The 20,273-nt window shown below is 35.8% G+C and overlaps 1 protein-coding gene across 9 annotated transcripts in view; it reads right to left on the reverse strand.

Moving 5' to 3' along the window:
• Positions 1–20,273, reverse strand: part of CDH12 (cadherin 12) — a 576,725-nt gene that overhangs the window by 169,952 nt on the left and 386,500 nt on the right. For 8 of the 9 annotated variants that reach the window (XM_064662120.1, XM_064662078.1, XM_064662095.1 and 5 more), the window contains one exon: positions 11,877–11,930. The exons of the other annotated variant lie outside the window; for it this stretch is intronic. The gene's annotated coding sequence lies outside the window, so the exon portion shown is untranslated. The remainder of the gene's footprint in view (positions 1–11,876; positions 11,931–20,273) is intronic. 9 annotated transcript variants of the gene reach the window in all.

Below are 20,273 nucleotides of genomic sequence, written 5' to 3' on the forward strand. Positions count from 1 at the left end.
ACTGATTATAATAAATTTGAAACAATTTGTTATAGCTTCTTGTGTTAGAAGGGCTGTATAAATATGCTACATTATAAAACTAACTCAAAGATAGGTATTTTGAAGTGAGTTCTTGCAGGCATTTTTTTGTGTATTGTAGATATAATGGCCCAATTATTGCCTAATATAAATTTGGTGTATAACCTTTTTCACTTAAAATTGAAAATATAGGTCTCCAATTGCCAATTATTGCAACTTTGATAACACAGATTTAAATGTCTCTGTCTTCCTCAACATAGTATTAAGAAGTAATAATCCCTAATATTTCCATATTAGATTATGGAAATCTGTAGTCCATCTTTCAGACTTTCAGTCTTCTGAAAGATTAATAGATTCAGTATTGACAGTATCTAACAGTACTGACCTACGTAATTTCAAAGGATGATACCCTCCTCAGGAAAGAAATGGCAGACAGCAGTTTTGACCAACAGGTTTCTAGCCATTAATCTTGTGAATTTTAATAGGTAGGCCCAGAGACAACAAACGTGAGATAACCCATCAATTTTCTTAACTGTGAGAACATCAGCTCAGGCCTTACTCCATCCCGGGCTTACTCCAATGCTTAATAATAAATAACTCCTATGCTTAGTAATTTATCTCTTTTCACAACTCATTTGACTTGTTCTCACCCTACCTATATTTGCTGGTAGAACCAACGGTTGTAATGAGCCTATGACTCTTTTCTGATCACTGATGGACTAAAAAAAAAAAAAAAAAAAAAAATCCTTAATGACTTTTAAAATATCAGAAATAGTAACTCTAGTAACTCTAGGGCTTCTGTCTAGATGCTTTAAAACAGTCTTCTTTGTTTTGCCCAGCATTACTGCACAGGGATCATCAGAGTAATAGAGGAAAGGTATAGTCAGACTGGCATCAGCTATTCTAACTGGAGAGTACAGCCATCTATAAATTACTTCAGCTAAAGTAATCCTCATTTGTATTTTTGTTCAGAACCAGATGTGTTTCTTGAAAACTCACCAAATATCAGATGTGAATAACTAGTCTCTCATCAAAAAACCTTTCACTCAAGTAAAATCCTCTACTCTCAAGTCTATATGAGAGTGCTCTCAACCCAAGTCAGTGATTAAACTCAATGTTAAAAAAAAACAGGAGACATTTTGTGAACAGTTTCTAAAAAAGATTAAACAATATTCCTGCCTCGCTTTCATCATTATAAATCCTCATGTCTCTTGTGTGCAATTGTTCATTTCCCAAATTCAAGGGTAATGAATTGAGTAATTTTATAACAGATGCCTGCTGTGAATTTCAGCAATTATGGCCCAGCACAGACAATAGATGAGGTGGTGCAGGAGGAAATAAAGGGTTCATTTAGGTGATACTACTGCAGCCCTATTTGTCTTGTCCAGAGGAATAAATGTAAATCTTATTGGTGAAAATAATTTTTCTTTTAAATTCTTTTGTACCCTTCTTAATTTTAAATTAAAAGTACAAGGAAAAAAATCTATTAGAAAAGAGTCTGGTCTTGTCATCTGTATAACACCCACACTCAGCAACATCAATTATTGGAGGTTTCCTCTCACTGATCCCTTTTTCCCATGTGGTACACAAGTGGGCCTTTATTAACTAGTGTGAATACATTTCCATAATTTCATTAACTAACGTATCTGTTTTAATTTAATAAAGTTTGTCTCTGTTCTGTTGTTCAAACACATATGCCCTTTCTCATAGCATTACAGAAAATACAGGAAATAGATAAATTTAAATGTAAAATGCAAAATCTCATCAATCCTTTGATTGTAAATAAGTCTATTTACAATTTCAAAACCACTTTTATTTCTTAATAAAGATTTCTAGCCATTTTCAGAGTCAAAAGCCATTTTCAGTTAGAGCTGATTTAACTTATAATTGCAACCATATCATCTTACTATGCTTCACCCTTAACACTCTGCTTTGATTGCTTCAATAGTTAGATTTAAAAGTATTAATAAAAAGCCCCACATATTTTCAGAAACTATTAAAGTCAATATCCCCATTCTTCATAAAAGGCAGTGGTTTGTTTTTCTTTTGTGTTTGCAATTTAAGTGAAGTTTTTCCTTTATTTCTGTCTGAACTTCTACACTACAGTAAAAATGGCATTGTGTGGCAGAAAGGTGGTTTATGATTTATATAATTTACCTCAAGACATGTAATGAGCAGCTTGTTTATTGCATATATTGCATATGTGGGGCTTTTTATAATAAATATAAATTTGTCCAGTTATTGCAGTCTGCAAAACTGTGGTTTAGATAGGAAATCGATAATGTCTTTTTAAGGTTAAGCTCGGTGAAACAAAGTGCTGAAATAGTCTCTGATGAAATTACACCTCAGCTGAACCCACAAAGAGCAGCATTATGGCAAGAGGATAATGTCATACCTGCAGTATTATAGATTGCAGCCAATCAATCAGATATATTGTGATCGCTAAGGGCAAAGTCCTATTGTACTAAAAAAATATTTTCAGGTCTCAAGGTAGAAAGATTGACACATTTAATCTGGAGCAACCTAAATCAAATACTTCCCTAAAACTGGTGAATTAACCTTACTAGAGGACACAGCCTAGAGATACACATATGTTGTCCAGGTAGAAACAGAGTACTGGGCCAAAAACTAAGCTGGGACGAAGGCAAATACTCTGCACTGAAAAACCACAGAGGGAGCTATTGCTTTGATGGAAATAAACATGTGTTTCCCTCATGTAGCTTCTGATGTGGGGTAAAGTGTGACCCATTCTGTGGTTCCTCTAATCACAGAATCACAGAAACACAGAATAGTTGAGGTTTGATGGGAGTTAATCCAGTCCAATCCCCCAGCTTAATCAGGGTCAGCTACAGGAAGTAGCAGTATCTACATGGACAAAACCACGCCTTGACATTTTTTTTCCCCGCAGATAGAGACTCCACAATCTCTCTGGGCAACCTGTTCCAGTAGCCTGGCCATTCTGCAAGTTTTTGATCCACCTCTCTATCCACTTAATTAATCAGTGCTTCACCAGTTTCTCTATGAGATTGTTTTGCAGCCAGTATGAAAAGCTCTTTTAAAGTCAAGGTGAAAAACATCCACTACTCTTCCCTCATCCACAAAGCTAGTTGCCTCATTATAGAAGGAAAACTGGTTGGTTAAGTATTATTTCGTCTTTGTAAATTTGTACTGACTACTCTCAGCTACTTTCTCGTCCACCATGTTTTTGGAAATAGTTTCCAAGGCTTTATTACTTTCTCAAGGATTTAAGTGAAGCTGACTAGCCGGTAGTTCCCCAGAACTTCCTACATGCCCTTCTCGAAGATACAGGTGATTTTTGCTGTTTTTAAGTCCTCAGGACCATGTCTTATGGTCATGACCTTTCAAAGACACCTGAGAGTGGCCTTGCAAAGACAACAGCCAACTCTCGCATCATCCATAGATGCAACACTTCAGGCCCCATGCATTTGTGTATGACTCGATTGCTAAAGTGCTCCCAGACTGGTCCTCATTCGCTGAGAGCAAATCTTCCTTGCTCTATTTGTTAGCAGCAGGTACTTCTTATTTTCCTGGAATTTCAAAGCCTCATCCACAAGCACTAGGACTAAGTCTCTTCACAGAGATAGCTTTTATTGTTTAAGTTAAGCTAGTAAGTGAACGAAAATAAACCTTCTCATTTGTCAAACCCTCTTCCTTCTAGGAAAGGAGTCTTTGAAAGGCCCAGGGACTTTTAGAGAAGATTATAGTTAATTTTTCAATTACATTCTTAATTTCTCCTTTATAAATGAATTAGTGTCTTTTTATTATTATTAGTTATTACAGTTGCTAACATGGGATCCCATGCTCCATATTCTCTGCTCCTAAATAAAGTATTTTGATTTTTCAGAGGCAGCATAGACTTCAAATGCCTGCTGAAATCCTTAGAATGCTTTCAGGGAACAAGATATGCTCTGTACTCTTAAGACTTACAATTAAAACCAGCAATAAACATGTAGATACCTAACATATATTAAATACACTAAATAAATGGTATTTGGAAGGCAGAATTTTATTGTAATGGATAAAAAGACACCTAAAGTGTTTATATGAAAAATATTTTTTTTCATACAAAGACCTAAATTTAATGGTTTATGGCCACATTTTATTGTAAACATAATTAAAAAAACCCCATTTCTAATGAACAAACTTTTCAGTGACAGAATTGTTACCTGGAAAATTTTCATATATAAGTCAAGAAAGCTCAGTTTGCACAGCGAGTTTTAAAAAATATATCTGTAAATTAATTCATTTATATCTTTAATATTCTTTAAAAATTTACTCAGTTTCCTACATTTCTCTAACAGAGATGGTAAAAGTATTTCTCATTTTTTTTACATAATTCAGAAATAAAAAGTGAATAATTATTTCGCTATAAAATCAAGTATTTGCTTTGCTGGGTTGAGAAGGTGTTAAAAGCAACTGATGATATGAAGGACAGTAAAATCTTATTGCTTAGAAAAATGCCAACTGAACTGCTTTTATGACTTTACCTCATTTTAGCTAAAATTTTCTCTGGTGTAATAGCTTTTGAAATTTCTGGGAGGGTTTTATCCCCAGGAAGGGTCTTATTTTAATTTCCAAAAGAGCTAAACCAATTCTTTAGTTTTACTCCTTTTGATACACATACACATTTTTATGGTTTGTGGCACTAAAGATCATTAAAACCCAAACCCTGAAACTTGGAAACTGAATAAAGTTTTACTTTTTAGGCTGTGTCAGCCATTATTGGCTTTAGTACTCCTTTGGATTTGCAGATAGAGCATAATGCAGAAAATGCATGTGAGCAACTAGGATTTTTAATTGCTTCACTAGTTGCAACTCTGCACCTCAGCATCTGCGAAACTGTCAGATGTGTTTCCACCTATTTACCTACTAGCTTCATTCAGACACAGACAAAATTTCAGGTAAAGACCAAAGGAAGAGGGAGACAAGACAGGAGCCCAGCAGGCACACCTCTCACCTGATGCATATGAAACAAAATCCTTGTTGAGCACTTCAAAACCTTGTTGAGCACTAAGATAACCAATCTGAGATCCCTAACTATATTTTGATAGTGCTGGGAAAGGGGGCTATCTCTGTATATATGAGTATATATCATGGAGTTTCTGCGAAATTTATTTGAGTAATAATGGAAAGTGCAGAAACAAATCTATGGCCACCAAAGGAATGAAAAACAAAGTTCCAAGATTAAGTTTTGCCATTAGCACAGAATAAGCAATTAATTCTCTAGGATACATAAGCCCCAAATACAGAAAGTACTATGCCTTCTAAAGGCTCTTCCCAGTTCAGGAAAAAAAGCTGTACTTCTCTGTTACCTGTGTTAGCCATCATTATGGTATTCAAGCATCACTAATTATAATTAAATATTTAGCTAGTTAGCATCTAGGGTAATAGTTGGCAGCCTGGTTGGGCAGCAGTTCCTGTGAGCAACAGACAATCAGAGCAGAAAGAATTGTTGTGATTATTTCTTAATAAGGTGGCTAAAATGGATCTCAGCTAATCAATAAAAAAGACTTAGTCCTTGTTCAGAAGTAAGAGGAATAATAGCTATGCAAATAAGAACTTTCAGCCATCTTACAGAGACTTTAATATTTTACTATTACTGAGAAATAACAATAGCACAGTTACGTAAGAAAACTTGCAGATGAGGTGCAGGGAATTGCTAATTGCCCCATAAATACACAGATGAGTGTCAGCAACTGTGCAGCATCCCAGTTGTCATATCGGCTCAAGTTACAAAAATTAAGAATAAAATACTGTACCAGCATTCCAGCATGTCAACACATCGATTAACTCACCCCTTTGCTGCTTCCTTACTAATTGCCTTCCCTATCTCCCTCTCTTCACTGCTGTTTTTTCTCTTAGCAAATTTTAGACCTGGTATTTAGAGGAGGGAAAAGGGAAAAGAGAGGAGATGGACTGTTTTTCTTGTTAGAATGCAAACACATTTTAACACAAGACATTAAATTTTGTAATTAGGCACATAAATTAAAGAGGTCTGCTTCAAAGGTTGTGTGTGCAAAGTACTTTGAAAAATTATGTCAAGTTTTTAGATATATAATAGCATAGGGCAAAATATATCTTTTCATGATCAGTTTGTATTGGAAGTTGGATTATATGCCATGTTAAAACTCAGAGTTTACTTGTGTGAGTAGTGGAAACACCTACAGCATCTTTTATGCTTTAGTTCACATCTTTCCTGTCTGATGGGATCTTCGAAACAGCGACCAATTGTGACCGATCTGATTTTGAAGAACACTATTTTTTTCAAGTATTTGCAGCAAAACTGAGACTTTTTAAAATTGACTTTCAGAGTTGATGTCCCTTGCAGCCTAAGGGAGGTAGCAAAATTTGACGTCTCAGATACCCCTTTCAGTCTGCAAAGATTAAACATTCCACCTCCCAGAGAAAAAAACAAAAGTTTATTTTTCTCAGAGCAAAGCCAAAGACAAGTAGTACAAATTCTTCTAACAAGCAATTATTGATTTCTTTTTTCTCCTAGGAAACCGAGGCAAAACCCTCAGGTCTCTAATTTTCTCTAATTTATTTCAAAAATAAAATAATCTTCAGTCATTAATATGATACAAGCTCCCTACTAAGTGAGAAGAAGCTTTCATGACAACTACATCTGCTTTGGTTTTCAGGCCAGAAAATTCAGGACAATATATTCCCCTTTATTTTGTGTTCTTTAGATGTGTATATGTATACATAAATAATAACACCCAGAGACTTTATATATATATTATATTTTTTTTTTTGTATATATACCTAAGAAAAATGAAATTGTTTTCCTTACTGGCTTGCCTAAGAGTGGTAAATTCTCAGAAAAACATCAAATATATTTGTTGCTGAATAACATAAATTAACCTTCCCAGTACAGTGGAAAAACCCTTTCCACTCCTAGTTTACAAACAGAGAAAGCATTTCTGAAGGATGCTGCCAATAATATGACTTCCTCAGGTATTTTTAAGGTGCAATTTCCCTTCCCATACCATGGTCTCCAAGGAAAAAAGTTGCAGTTTGCTAGCAAAGAAGAAAGAAACAAAGTAGTCACTTGGTACATATTTCTCTTTCCACAAAGTGCAGTGCTCCAGTGCTCAGATGTGAAAACAAGAAAATTAAATGTATTCTTCCACTGAAAAAAAAAATCAAACCTGAAAATAATGCATTATTCCAAAGAGTATAATCTCCCCATACAAAACTCACATGCACTTTCTATTATTTTGATTTTGCGCTAGTGACATATATTTTTTATATTTAAAGCCCTTGCTGTAGCAATTTTAAATTCCACACTTCATTTTTAAATTTTCTCTTGTCAAAAGTAAAACTATAGATTTAATTTTGACACAGAAAAGAAATAAAATGAATCCTAATGTGGCCAAGAAACTTCTTGAGGTTACAAAGGGTGGTGCAGGAGGAATAACATGATGAAAATTTAAGACTAAATGGATAAATTGCAAACCCAATAGATGCTAGTACACATTTTGAATTCTTGCAAAGTAAGCTGTTAATGGAAGAAATAGTCCTTGCTTATCAAATTCTTACTGAAGTACTTAAAAAATACAGCACAACTAGAAAGGCCAGAAAATGAGAAATTCCAAAAGAAAACATTATGAAAGCAGAAAATACAAGTAGCAATCTGAAACGACCAGTCTTTTAATACATTCTCCCGTGATAGTTTCTCTTCTGATATTGTTTAGTAGTATTGTAGTGATAAATACAATTTAAAAATTGACCACTTTCAAAGACAAGTTTGATATATGTCCTAAATTTTACAAAAACAAAATTTGTCTTTCAACACCCAAGTAGTGATTTAGCATCCAGTAATGATGCGGTAGTGAATATTTTGTTAGCCATATGGATGTGTTAGGTAGCTGCTGCTACATGCCAGGAGCTGTATGTCTGCAGTTCCTGCAAACAGAAGCTGGCCAGAAAGCCCAAGACCTGTAACAAGTTGATGTACCTCCTGAAGTCAGAAACTTTCTGACCATAAAAAAATCTCAACCCTGACACCAGCCCATCAGCAGCTATGGTGGTGCTGGGTTTGATTTCAGAAGATGGTTATTCCCAGGGAAATTTTAGCAGTCTAATAGCTACTTGGATTTCTGGTCACAACAGAGAAGCTTAAGGCTAACCACCGTGGTGGAGCTTCAATCCACCCAGTGCAAGTCCTCTTACATGAAAAATTTAATCACAAACCCCAGGATTTCAGGGCAGGCAGGAATGTGCCTCCCACATGATACTACATCTTACTGATAGTGTAGAGTGGAGAGCTATGTCTGTACAGTGGAATTCTGGAACTCACTGGAAGAGTTATTCCGATAAGTCTTCACAGGAAATTCCCCAAATGAAAATTAAAACATTCTTCCTTTTTAGTTTGTAGGAAATAAAATCAAAGTAAAAGAAGAGGAATGCATAGACTAGAAAAATAATGGAATTAGATTAGATTAGGATTATATGAAGTAGAAAACTTCATAAAATGGAAAACTTTTTTTGAACTTTTAGGTCTGAACAGTCCTTCAATTGTTTGATGAAAGGTAAATATGACAGACAATTTATGTGAAAAACTTCCTATCAGAAGTGGTACTGTTGGTTAAACTAAGTTAGACCACATGAAAATAAAGAAAAATATTTTAGAAATGAAATGAGGAAATATTTCTTAGAACATATTTACATTTCAGAGTTTTTCAAAACAGATTTTTTCAGACATGAAATACCATTCAGAATTAAAACATTTTGGAATTAAAACAGTCATAAGGAAAAAATGTCTGTTATCCTCAAAACTAAAAAAGTAAAAAAAAACCCAAAAAACAAAACAAAACTTTTTCACTAATATAACAGTTTGAAATATCTTTTCTTTGTAAATTGTGCATTATTCTTAACTAAAAAAACCCCAACCAAACAACAACAGATTCCTTCTCTTTTAGAATTATCAGCTTTTTAGAACAATCCTAATTAAAATCAAGAATTGTAAAACAAGGTTTGTTTAAAAAAGGTGTTTCAAACAGGAAAGATATAACCCCCCTAATTTTAATACAATAGAGCATTTACAAGAGGGTAAGATCTCTAGTAAAAACAGTATGTTGCAGTGTTATGTAACAATTGGTTTTGATAATCTTTTGCCTTTTAATAGCAGAAAGTCTAAAAATCTTTATGAACAAAAACACCACCTAAAAAAAGAAATGAAATAAAACCAAGAGCATCAGTATCTCAGTATCATGAAATCACTGCTATCATAAATTAAATGGAGTAGATTCCAATAGGAGTTATAACTGGTGAGAGGTAAAAGCAGAAGAGAAAGATAGAACATTACAAGGTGTCATCCTATAAAGCAGAGGCAGGGAACTATAAAAGTAATTATCAGTATAAAACACAAGCCAGAAGTCTGTCCAGATAATTTAACATGTCATATTAGCAGAGAGGTAAAATCTATGTCCCCATGATGGGCAATGGCCTTACGAGTTGGAGACTCCAGAAATTCGGCAACTACACGCACAAAAGATTCAACCACCGAAAGAGATATTCAAAGGAGGCCATTTTCCAGCATTCCTGGAACCCAGCAGGAAGAGGGAGGACTTGGAAGGAAAGATTTTGAAGGCGGGGTTTACCTATATTCACATGATTGAACATCAAACAGTGCAGCTTTAAATATTACTCTCCATAAAATGACAGTTTAATTCTATAAAATCAACATAATTTTCATCTATTAAATGCTAAGTTATGACACGAAACACTTATTTGCATGAATTTCCATCCTTCTGTCAACACAAAGTTTCCTGGTAAACCCCTATGCTCGCACCTGCTCTATCTCTCAAGGCTAGCAAATCAACCTCCATGGGGCCCATAAAGCTGGTTTTGCTTTTCCCCCCCCCCCTTTTGTCACTTGTATTCTCCTCTCATCTTTCCCCATAACATACAGTAACAGCAGTTCCTTGCTTTGAGTCAAAGGCCACCAAATCAATTAAGATTTCTGTCTTACCAAATCACTGCCCCTCAAATTCTGTTTTTTCTAATTTAAGAAAGGGAAACAATAAAGATAATTAGGTTAAACAGATTATACTTCATTCTTTATCAAAAAAATAATGAATAATGCTTAACAGAATTTAGTTTTTATAGTATTCAACTTTGGGGGTTGTTTATTATTTTAAAAAATACTTTATCCATATTGTGTCCTACAGGGCTCTGTCTTAGGACCGGTGCTCTTAAATATCTTCATCAATGACATAGACAGCAAGATCAAATGCACTCGGCAAGTCTGCAGATGACACCAAGCTGAGTAGTGTGACTGACACACTTGAAGGACAGGATGCCATCCAGAGGGACCTGGACAAACTTGAGAAGAGGGCCCACGGGAAACTCATGAGGTTCAACAAGGCCAAGTGCAAGGTGCTGCACCTGGGTAAGAGCAACCACCATTATCAACATAGTCTGGAAGATGAAGGGATTGAGAGAGAATAGCCAAGAAGGACTTGGGGGTGCTGGCGGATCAGCAGCTGGACATGAGCAGGCAATGTGCACTTGCAGCTCAGAAAGCCAGTTGTGTCCTGGGCTGTATCAAAAGCAGCGTGGCCAGCAGGTTGAGGGAAGTGATTCTGTCCCTCTTACTCTGCTTCTGTGAGACCCCACTTGGAGTGCTACATCCAGCTCTGGGTGCCCTTAACACTAGGAGGGCACTGATCTGTTGGAGCAAGTTCAGAGTAGGGCCATGAAGATGACCAGAGGGCTGAAACCTTTCTCTTGTGAAGACAGGCTGAGAGAGTTGGGATTGTTCAGCCTGGAGAAGAGAAGGTTCTGGAGAAACCTTATTAGTAGCCTTCCAGTACTTACAGGAACCTTATAGGAAAGATCTAGAGAAACTTTTTACGTGGGCAGATAGTGACAGGAGAAGGGAGAATGGTTCTAAAGTAAAAGAGGGGAGATTTAGATTGGATGTTAGGAAGAATTATTTACTCAAAGGGTAGTGAGGAACAGGTTGCCCAGAGAAGTGATGGATGCCCTATCCCTGGAAGTGTTCAAGGCCAGGTTGGACAGGGCCCTGGGCAACCTGGTCTAGTGGAAGGTATCCCTGCACACAGCAGAGCAGTTGGAACTAGATGATTTTTAGGGTCCTTTTCAACTCAAACCATTCTATGATTCTGTAGTTCTATGAATAGCTTTGAAAGAAAAAGGGGAAGAAAAGAGATTTTACTTCTAAATAACCAACTCAAATGTCTGAAGATATTTTCAAGTCCATTATATATAATCATGGTAATTTAAGTGTTCTTTACAATAAGGTGATACAGTCAAATTTTAAAGATTAACTGAGCTAGCAGATTGCTTTCCATTTCCACCAAGAGACAATCCACAAGTTCACAGATATCACTATATACCTATGTTTTCCTTTTTATTCAACTATCTGCTAAGGGTCAGGTTGCCTATTTCAAGCTGAAAGATTTTACATTGGGATGGATAAAAGACACTGTTGCAGAACATAGTACATGCACATAGTATAGGGATGATTTTAATCCGAAACTATTAATTCCTGACAGACTTACATGACCAAATAATTTTGGTGGAGGGTTTTAATTTTTTTGGTTGGTTAACTGTTCGTTTTTTTAAAAAAACAAACAAACAAACAAACAAACAAACAAACAAAAACAAAAAATCAAAAAAGTAGTAACATCCCTGTAGGTATGTTCAGCATTTCAGGACTGCATAAACTACAGGTTCCTGAGCAAGGTCTGCTCTTGGTCTGTTCAGATTCCAAAAACTGAAGCTTGACAGGATACTTGCACATCATCTTAATTCAGCAAAGACAGGATTTTTGAGCACTGTCTAGGATGAAAAGCATGATCACTTACCTTGAAGTTGCTTACACTCACTCATTCTGTTTGTAACAATAGAGCAGACTTGCCCTGTTGAATAGAAACAGCTTAAATAAGTTCTTCACTGTACTTCAGTTTCTCCAATAGAGTCTAACGTTAAATCTGTTATTTGACATTTTTGTACTGACATTAAAAATTTTTTGCTGTCTACATTAACATGCACGAAAGTTATAGTGACTATTCATATCTTCAAGTACTCATACCTAAACATTTTACCAAACTAATATAAAATGATTATTGCTCTGTATTACTGGTGGTACAAGTCAGACAGGAAAGTATTATAAAGTAATTTCTTTACAGTGTGTCATCCATGTTTTACTTCATTTGGAGAGCATTCTTTGGCATCTGTGTGCCTACTGGGATTCTGAAATCTTCTGTAAGATCATTTTACTACAAAAAAGACTCACTTGGATATAAACAACCTGCCACTAAGCTGACAGCAGAGTTTTCATCAGTCGCTATTCTCTCTACCTCTATCTCCAACATTTTCAGAAGTGAAAATTCAACTATGTAATGGTTTACATACGTTGCACGAGAACAATTACTCTGTTGAGACTCTGTATGAGATAGTCATCTCTTTCCCTTAGGAGGAGGGGTACTTGGGATTATCATATGTCATGCCAAAGAGCTGGTCTGAAAGGTCTGACCTTGTGCTGCTTTGTGATTCTGTGAGCAGAAGCCTGACAGGACACTTACCCATCACCATTAATAATCCGAGAAAGCTGGGCTCCTGGAGCACTGGCTTGGATGAAGAACAAGATTAAAGATGGTTACAGAGTTCCACATGAGTTATTAGCTATTAGCCTGATGTAAACATGACTAACGGATAGAGGAATTAGCTTGGCTGAGCAGAAATCACCCAGAGGATCTAAACACTTCCTTTTCCATCGTAAAATGTTTCATAGAGGAGAAAGAAGGGTAAGGAAAGTCTTGCATGTCACTTTGAGAGTCTGGATGGGTTATGACATTGCTTGAAACAGAATCCTCTCAAGGAGGCATATGTGCTTTTTGCCTTTGCACAGACATTTTGGAGCTCAGAGGAAAATAAAGTCAATGTGGGGAATGGGGCAAACCAATAGAAAATATTTCTTTTGCTGTGTTGTTCTGGTTTGCTGGTTTGTTTTCTTCTTTTTTTTTTTAGTAACGTCTTTTAACTCAATAAACAGTAACAGACTTCTGTGACTTGACACTTCATTGTTCACTAGGCACAAAGCAAACTGAATCTGGGATCTTTCAAACTAGCAGGATTTGACAACACATTTTCTCCTGACCAGTGATCAGACCTTAAAGATTAAAAAAGATAAAAGATCTGGGTTTCAGGTACACAGATAGACAAGTACCAAGGACAAGCAAAGCATTGTTACAGATTTTTATCAATGTAAATGACACAAAAATCTGCTTAGGCTTATTAACAAGCCTAGAAACATACAGTTGAAAAGTACATCATTCACACAGTCTGGAACAATAGCACAAAAAATTAAAAAAATGGTGTGGATGAGAAAGAATCACAAAATACACTGCGTTGGAACAGACCCACAAGGACCATCTTAGCCCTCCACAGGACCATCCCCAGGAGTCATACCATGTTAATGAGAGCATCAACCAGGTGCTTCTTGAACTCTGGCAGGCTTAGTACTGTGACCACTTCCCTGGGGAGCCAATGTCCAACCACTCTCTGAGTGAAGAACCTCTTTCTAATATCCATCCTAAACCTCCCCTAACACAACTTCAGACCGTTTCCTCAAGTCCTGTCACTGGTCACCACTGAGAAGAGATCAGTGTCTGCCTCTCGGCTTCCCCTCATGAGGAAATTGTAAACAGCAATGAGGTCTCCCCTCAGTCTCCTCTTCTCCAGGCTGAACAGACCAAGTGATCTCAACCACTCCTCATACAGCTTCCCTTCCAGACCCTTCATCATTCTCATGGCCTTCATTTCCCCAATAACTTAATATCTTTCTTATATTGTGGTGCCCAAAACTGCACACAATATTCAAGGTGAGGCCACACCAGTGCAGAGCAGAGCAGGACAATCACCTCCCTCAACTGCCTGGCAGTGTTTTGCCTGATGCTCCCCAGGACATGTTTGGCCCTTCTGGCAGCCAGGGCACTACATGTCCAATTTGCTGTTAACCAGGTCCCTTTCCACAGCACTGCTTTCCAGCATCGTTCTCCAGTCTGTACGTACATCTGGGATTACCCCATCCAAGGCACAGAATCTGTCAGTTTCCCTTTCAACTTCATATGGTTGTTGACTGACCAGTCCTCTAAGAAGAAGAATCACAGACTAAACTGTAACCTCACCTTCACTCCCCATTTTTTCTCAAAAAGAACAAAGAAAGGATGGGCAAACATCAGGAAAAAAAAGAACAGAAGAACTGGATGCTAATGAAAAATCTAAATTTCTGTTGCACCTACATAAGACGTGAAGTCAACAGCACATCAGTTGGTTATAATCCATTTCCGTGATTTCTTTAACTCCCTTTTGTTTTGCTAAAGCTGATCAGGAAAAAGGATAAAGAGAAGAATATTTCTGAAAATGATGCTGAAAAAAATTCAACAAATAATTTACCATTTTTCTTTCTGCTTCTGTGGAATCCATTTTACAGCAATTATATGGATGAGGAAACAAACCTTTGTGATCACAGGATCTGCAGGCATTTTAAAATTCCATTTTATTCCAGAAGAAAATGTAGCTTGCAGGAAAGATGAAAAAAAAATTGATATACAATGGTTCCACCTGAAATGAACTCCTAGAGTCTCTAATGTCCTGAAAAACTGATTCTTTAGTTTTCTCTTTCTTATACTAGAAAGAATGAAAAACATCATAAACAGTCCGTACTGCAAATTTCAGTAATTTAATCAATGATTTCAGGAAATTTACTTATAGGATATAGTGTAATTGCAATTCTGTGAACACTTCTTATAAAGCCTTTAAATTTCTTATGACTCCTCCTTCTGCATATGGTTACTGTAGATAACACATTTTAGGACAGTTAGTGTATCTTCTATTCAAAACAGCTGCCAAGCACAGTGGGCTGTGAGCACACAGTGCCCTGAGTAAACAGCATGACATTCCTTTGGTCACTACGGACCATTCTTCCTGATGGTGCTTTTCGTTCTGCTTATTTCTCTGTTAAAAAGCATTGTGTTCACTCATTCCACAAAACTATTTCTCAGTTAGAAGCTGAAACACTGGAAACAATCTTTTCCAAACACTAGAGTCAACTAGGGAAAAGACAAGTAAAAGAAAGAAGAGAGTGGAAGAAGGAAGAGAGAAAAAAAGATAAAAATATTCTTCTAAAAAACCTGTCAATCACAAGGTAAGTAAAACTTCATTCTTTGACATTCATACTGTGGTCTTTTGTATCCACAAAAAATAATATAATAAAGGAGAATGTTTCTGAAATCTTGTCACAGTTGAGGAAACAAAAATGAATAATACCCCATTCAGTTTTTTATGTTTCACATACAGAGTTTGCTAAGCTTTCTTTTCTATGTGAGATAGCGTACTTCCATGGACCTCCTCCATATGCTGTTCTTTAAAAGCCAGTTTATAATATTTATCATAAAGGGTTTTTGGCAGAGCTTACATTAGAAGGAAAAAGAGTTTATGTCCCCTGCATCTGACACACTTAGTATGCACCTTGTGAAAATACTGATGCAAGTGAAATTCTACTGTAAGGTTTACAGTTACAATGTTAATAGATATCTTACTACTGCTATTCTCAACTTTATTCCTGAATATTTAATTAAAAAAACTCTAGAGCTAACACAGCATGGTAACATTAAGGCAGGTGGACCAATAAAAATATACATTACAACCCAAAAATTGGTTTTCAAATTTTTTAGTCCTTTTTGGGAAGAAAAAACCAAATGATCTCACAAACAACACCACATTTGTGGAACTAATAACTAGTAAAGAGAACACAATTTGAAGAAAGTTATAATATAGCAGTATGGTTATTTATAGCACAGTTTGATGGTGGTGAACGATAAGCACAAAGAACTTTTTAAAGATTAAAGAAAAAGATATATTTACTACATAAAATATAATCTTACTACATAAGATTACTACATAATCTTCCAAAGAAAAAAAAAACCTAAATAGTGATGCAAATAGTACTGAGTAGTGTATATAGTAGGACTGTTCATTTATACACCCATATATATAATATAAATAAATGCTTCAGCTTGTAGCACATGACTTTATAGGCATTAATGAATAAAACATCTTGACAGATGCTCATAGAATATGAATATCAGCAACTACGTTTCACAAAGAAGGAATCAAAAGTAGAGAGAAGTGATCTGAAAAAATCCACTGAGGCAAGCAGAACTAGGATTTGAACTAAATCCAACGCTGTTCAACATTAACTTAGTCCTTCTTGGCTTTACATGATGAATTTAAAAATCAAAAGGTTCTTATTTAAAAGGTTATGTAATTTTTAAAAACTTTTAAGATTACAAAATTGGTTTAAATAGATGTCAGTGTTACTTAAAAACTAGGTGACTTGTTGATGCCTTCATGTTGCAGAGTCACATGTAGAGAACATGCAACATGCATTTGGTTTTAAGAGCTATCACATGTGTAACCTTAAAATGCCCACACTTAATCAAAAAGAAAGCATCCAAAAGACCACCAGTTTTGTTAATATCTTAGAAGCTCCATGAGAGCACGAATCAATGAGACTTTGATGAAGGAAAGCCATCTGGGGGGAAAAAAAAAAAAAAAGGAAAAAAGAAAACAAAAAGGAAAAAACAGAAAAGCTATACTTCATTTCGTTTTTTTCAGGCGGATCTCAATCTACGGAAAATGCACAGCAATTTATTTGTTGAGTTATAATTTGTGGCTATTCTAAATTGTGCAGTGTTCAAAGGCAAGTTATTCTGTGTAAAAAAGATTAAGAAACTTGATTATTCAAGTGCACTGTGTCATGAATACTATTGATCTCTCCTCCCCCCTACAGAGAGTGGATAACTATCCTCTATAAAACCTCTGTTTATAACAATTACATCTTAATAACACTGTGTGTAATTTGCTGCTTTTGGTTAATATATGCTGCTCTTTTCTATCCTACAGCATATGTGCCATTATTTGCAAGATGAACTGATCATATTTTTTTAGTATTACTTATTCATCATAGTAAGCATCATCTTGAATTTGATTTCTATATATTGATCAAAAATTGTTTTTCTTATTCAGTTCCCAAACTATCTACACTTTTAGAGCACTTAAGCTGACCTTATACTCTGGATATTTTAACTACCAGGAAGTATATACCGCTGAAAGAAAAAGTAAACAAAAAACTAATGATCTTTTGGCATCAAAGTAAATTTCTCGTATAAGGTCACACCTTCTTTTCTGATCTTTATGGTGCCTGATCTATGGAGATGAAATGGAGACTCACTCTATTGGATACTCCAAACACTGTTGGAGAGATAATGTTTGGGTTCCTCCTATCCTTATGTTCATAATATCTTAGTGGCAAGCAGTTACCAACACATTTAAAAATCACTTTAACTGAATCCAAGTTAAAGTAAAGTACATAATCTCCCCCTTTCAGTTTTTTTTCTTCTTTTCACTCTTTTCTTCTTTTCACACTACTTTTAAATGTGTTCACAAGAGAAACTTGGTCTATTCAGTGAAGGTTAAACCAGAACATTCCTTTTCCTCCTCTCAGAACCAGATATAGCTGCTATGCTCTTGCAGGGAAGATGGCAGAAGCATTCATAATCTCTTTCTTGCTTTATATCCCAGACAGCACCTTTGGAGAGAACCTCTGTTTTATCACCTTCATCAAAAATCATTACCTTTTGGTGAAAAATCACATTCCTTTAGCCATGTTCCCCCATCGAATCTCTCAATGCACCCAGGCAGAATCAGCCTTTCTCCTGGAAAATTACTGTACCTGGTACCTACATAGAAAATCAACTGACTCTGCTTTTTGAGTAAAATATGAACTTTTCTGCTTCCTTAGATATGTGTGTTTTTTATACCTTGTGCTTGACTGACCATTTAACAACATTTTACTCAGAGAGAAAAGCCATCTCCTCTCTTCCTTTGGTGAACCACTGATATACTTTTTGTGATATACAATCAATAAACACTACTAATTTTGTATCTTTTTTCTTCTATATTAAAAATATAACTGACAAACATTTCAATGTTATACAGATATGTAGCTCATTACTATTATTAAGATAAAATATGGTAGTAATTAATCATTCTCGGGTGACTGATCATCAATGTCTTTTTCTAAGCCACATTTACCTGTACAATAATAAGCAGACCTAGCTCTTTTGCCTTCATTCATGCATGCTGCTACTGTCACTTTGAGGTTGTTTGTAAATTATGCTGATTACTGACTCCTACAGAAGCCTACTTTCAATTTTTAATTTTTTACACACGTCCTTCAGTATTTCACTGCATGAAATCTTAAAATGAAATGTCAAAATAGTTTTTTCATTTCCATCTTACCAAACAGAAAAGATCATAGCAACACAGAAGTGTGTGCTGGTTTGGTTTGGGTTGGGGTAGAGTTATTTTTCTCCAGAGTAGCTAGTATGGGACTTCGTCTTGGATTTGTGATGGAAAAGCGTTGATAACACAAGGATGTTTTTGTTGCTGCTGACCAGTGCTTACACAGAATCAAGGCCTTTTTTGCTTCTCACACCAGCCCACCAGCGAATAGTCTATGGGTGCACAGGGAGTTTGGAACAGACACAGCCAGGACAGCTGACCCTAACTGACCAAAGGGATATTCCATATCATATGGCATCACACTCAGCAATAAACAAGAGGGAAAGTTGGCCATGGGACCTGAATGGGCTCAGGGACTGGGTTGGCATTGGTTGGTTTGTGGTGAGCAACTGTTCATTGCATCACTTTTCTTCCTGGGTTTTATTTCACTATCTTTGTTATTTTCTTTTTCATTAAACAATAATAACAATAACAATAATAATAATAGTTGCTGTTATTATATTTCAATTATTGAATTTTTCTAGTCTAAACCCATGATTTTTCTTTCTTTTACCCTTCAAATTCTCTTCCCCTCATCCTGCAGCGGGGAGTGTGAGTGAGCAGCTGTGTGTTGCTTAGTTGCTGTCTGGGGGTCAACCAACAAGTAAGAGTAATTTTTTCAAACTAAGAAGGTAGTGAGTGAAATCCTACATTTTGAGCACTACTTTCCTGTCTGCTTTGCCTGTCAAAGGAGTCAGATTTTTCATAAAATATAACTAGCTAGTTTGTATTTGGGTTTTCTTTTCCTAATTAGGAGTCATCTAGCTACACACTTTCCATTACCAATAGAAGACATAGTCCAACGAATGAACAACATCTTTTTTCATATTGTTCATGCTGTCCTAGAATGTTTTTATTTCAGTTTTATTGGCAAGCTGTCATTTTGCTAATTCAGTATATGACAGTACAGGACAACAGCTGAAAACTGCAACACTCTTGTTACTTGTGGGTTGCTGGATTTCTTTTTACACCCCTGTAATTTCTGCCTGTGCATGGGACAAAGAAAAACTGTATTTTTATAAAGAAAAACATGTCTTTTATAAGATCTTGTTACAGATTGATTCTTCCATACCATGAATGAAATGGAAAAGGTTTCCAGGAACTTGGCAAGGAATGTTCTTTACAAATTTAAGATAGTCACTGTTCTTTTGGAAGAAAGGAGTGTTACAATTGCTGAGTAAGAGGCATTATTTGATTTACTAACCACTACTTTAGACTCTGTAATCTCTAGCTTGTACTGTCACCCTATGCAATGGGCTTTTACAGCTCATTCTATTTCCTTGTGCAGCTAAGGTTCATATAAATAGGTCAAACCTTTTTCTTTTAAGTCAAGTAACCTCCATGAACTGTTACAAAAATATGTTTTTCTACAGTGACACAGAGTAACAAGTCTGCTGTCTTTGTTTAAAATCCTAGTTTGTAGTAACAGTGACATATAGGGTAACTCTGAAAGGGAATGTATATAAATTCCCAGGCTCTAATGACTTAACTACAGCCTGCAGTGTCTCATGCTCAGTTCCTGCAGGACTGCACTGCACTGAATGACAGGTCTGTAATCAAATTCCTGTCTTTCCTCCCTGAACATCTAAAATGTTGTAAAATGTCTTTATGATTTGTGCAACATCTCACACTCTGAAAGATCTTTTCACCAAGCTACCAGTGGAAAGATCAATAACAATCAATTTCAGCAATCTTTAATATCCTTTTGTAAAATTATATATTTTTATACATTCCCATGGATCATGGCTGAAATACCTTTCTCATTTTGAAAATATTTCTTGTCAGCTTTTATTCATATTTTATTTACCAAAGAAGAGTCTTCTTTTTGATGTTATTACTGCAACATACCAGGC

Source organism: Pseudopipra pipra, chromosome 1, assembly GCF_036250125.1.
Source record: "Pseudopipra pipra isolate bDixPip1 chromosome 1, bDixPip1.hap1, whole genome shotgun sequence".
In the NCBI taxonomy this organism is placed as follows: domain Eukaryota; kingdom Metazoa; phylum Chordata; class Aves; order Passeriformes; family Pipridae; genus Pseudopipra; species Pseudopipra pipra.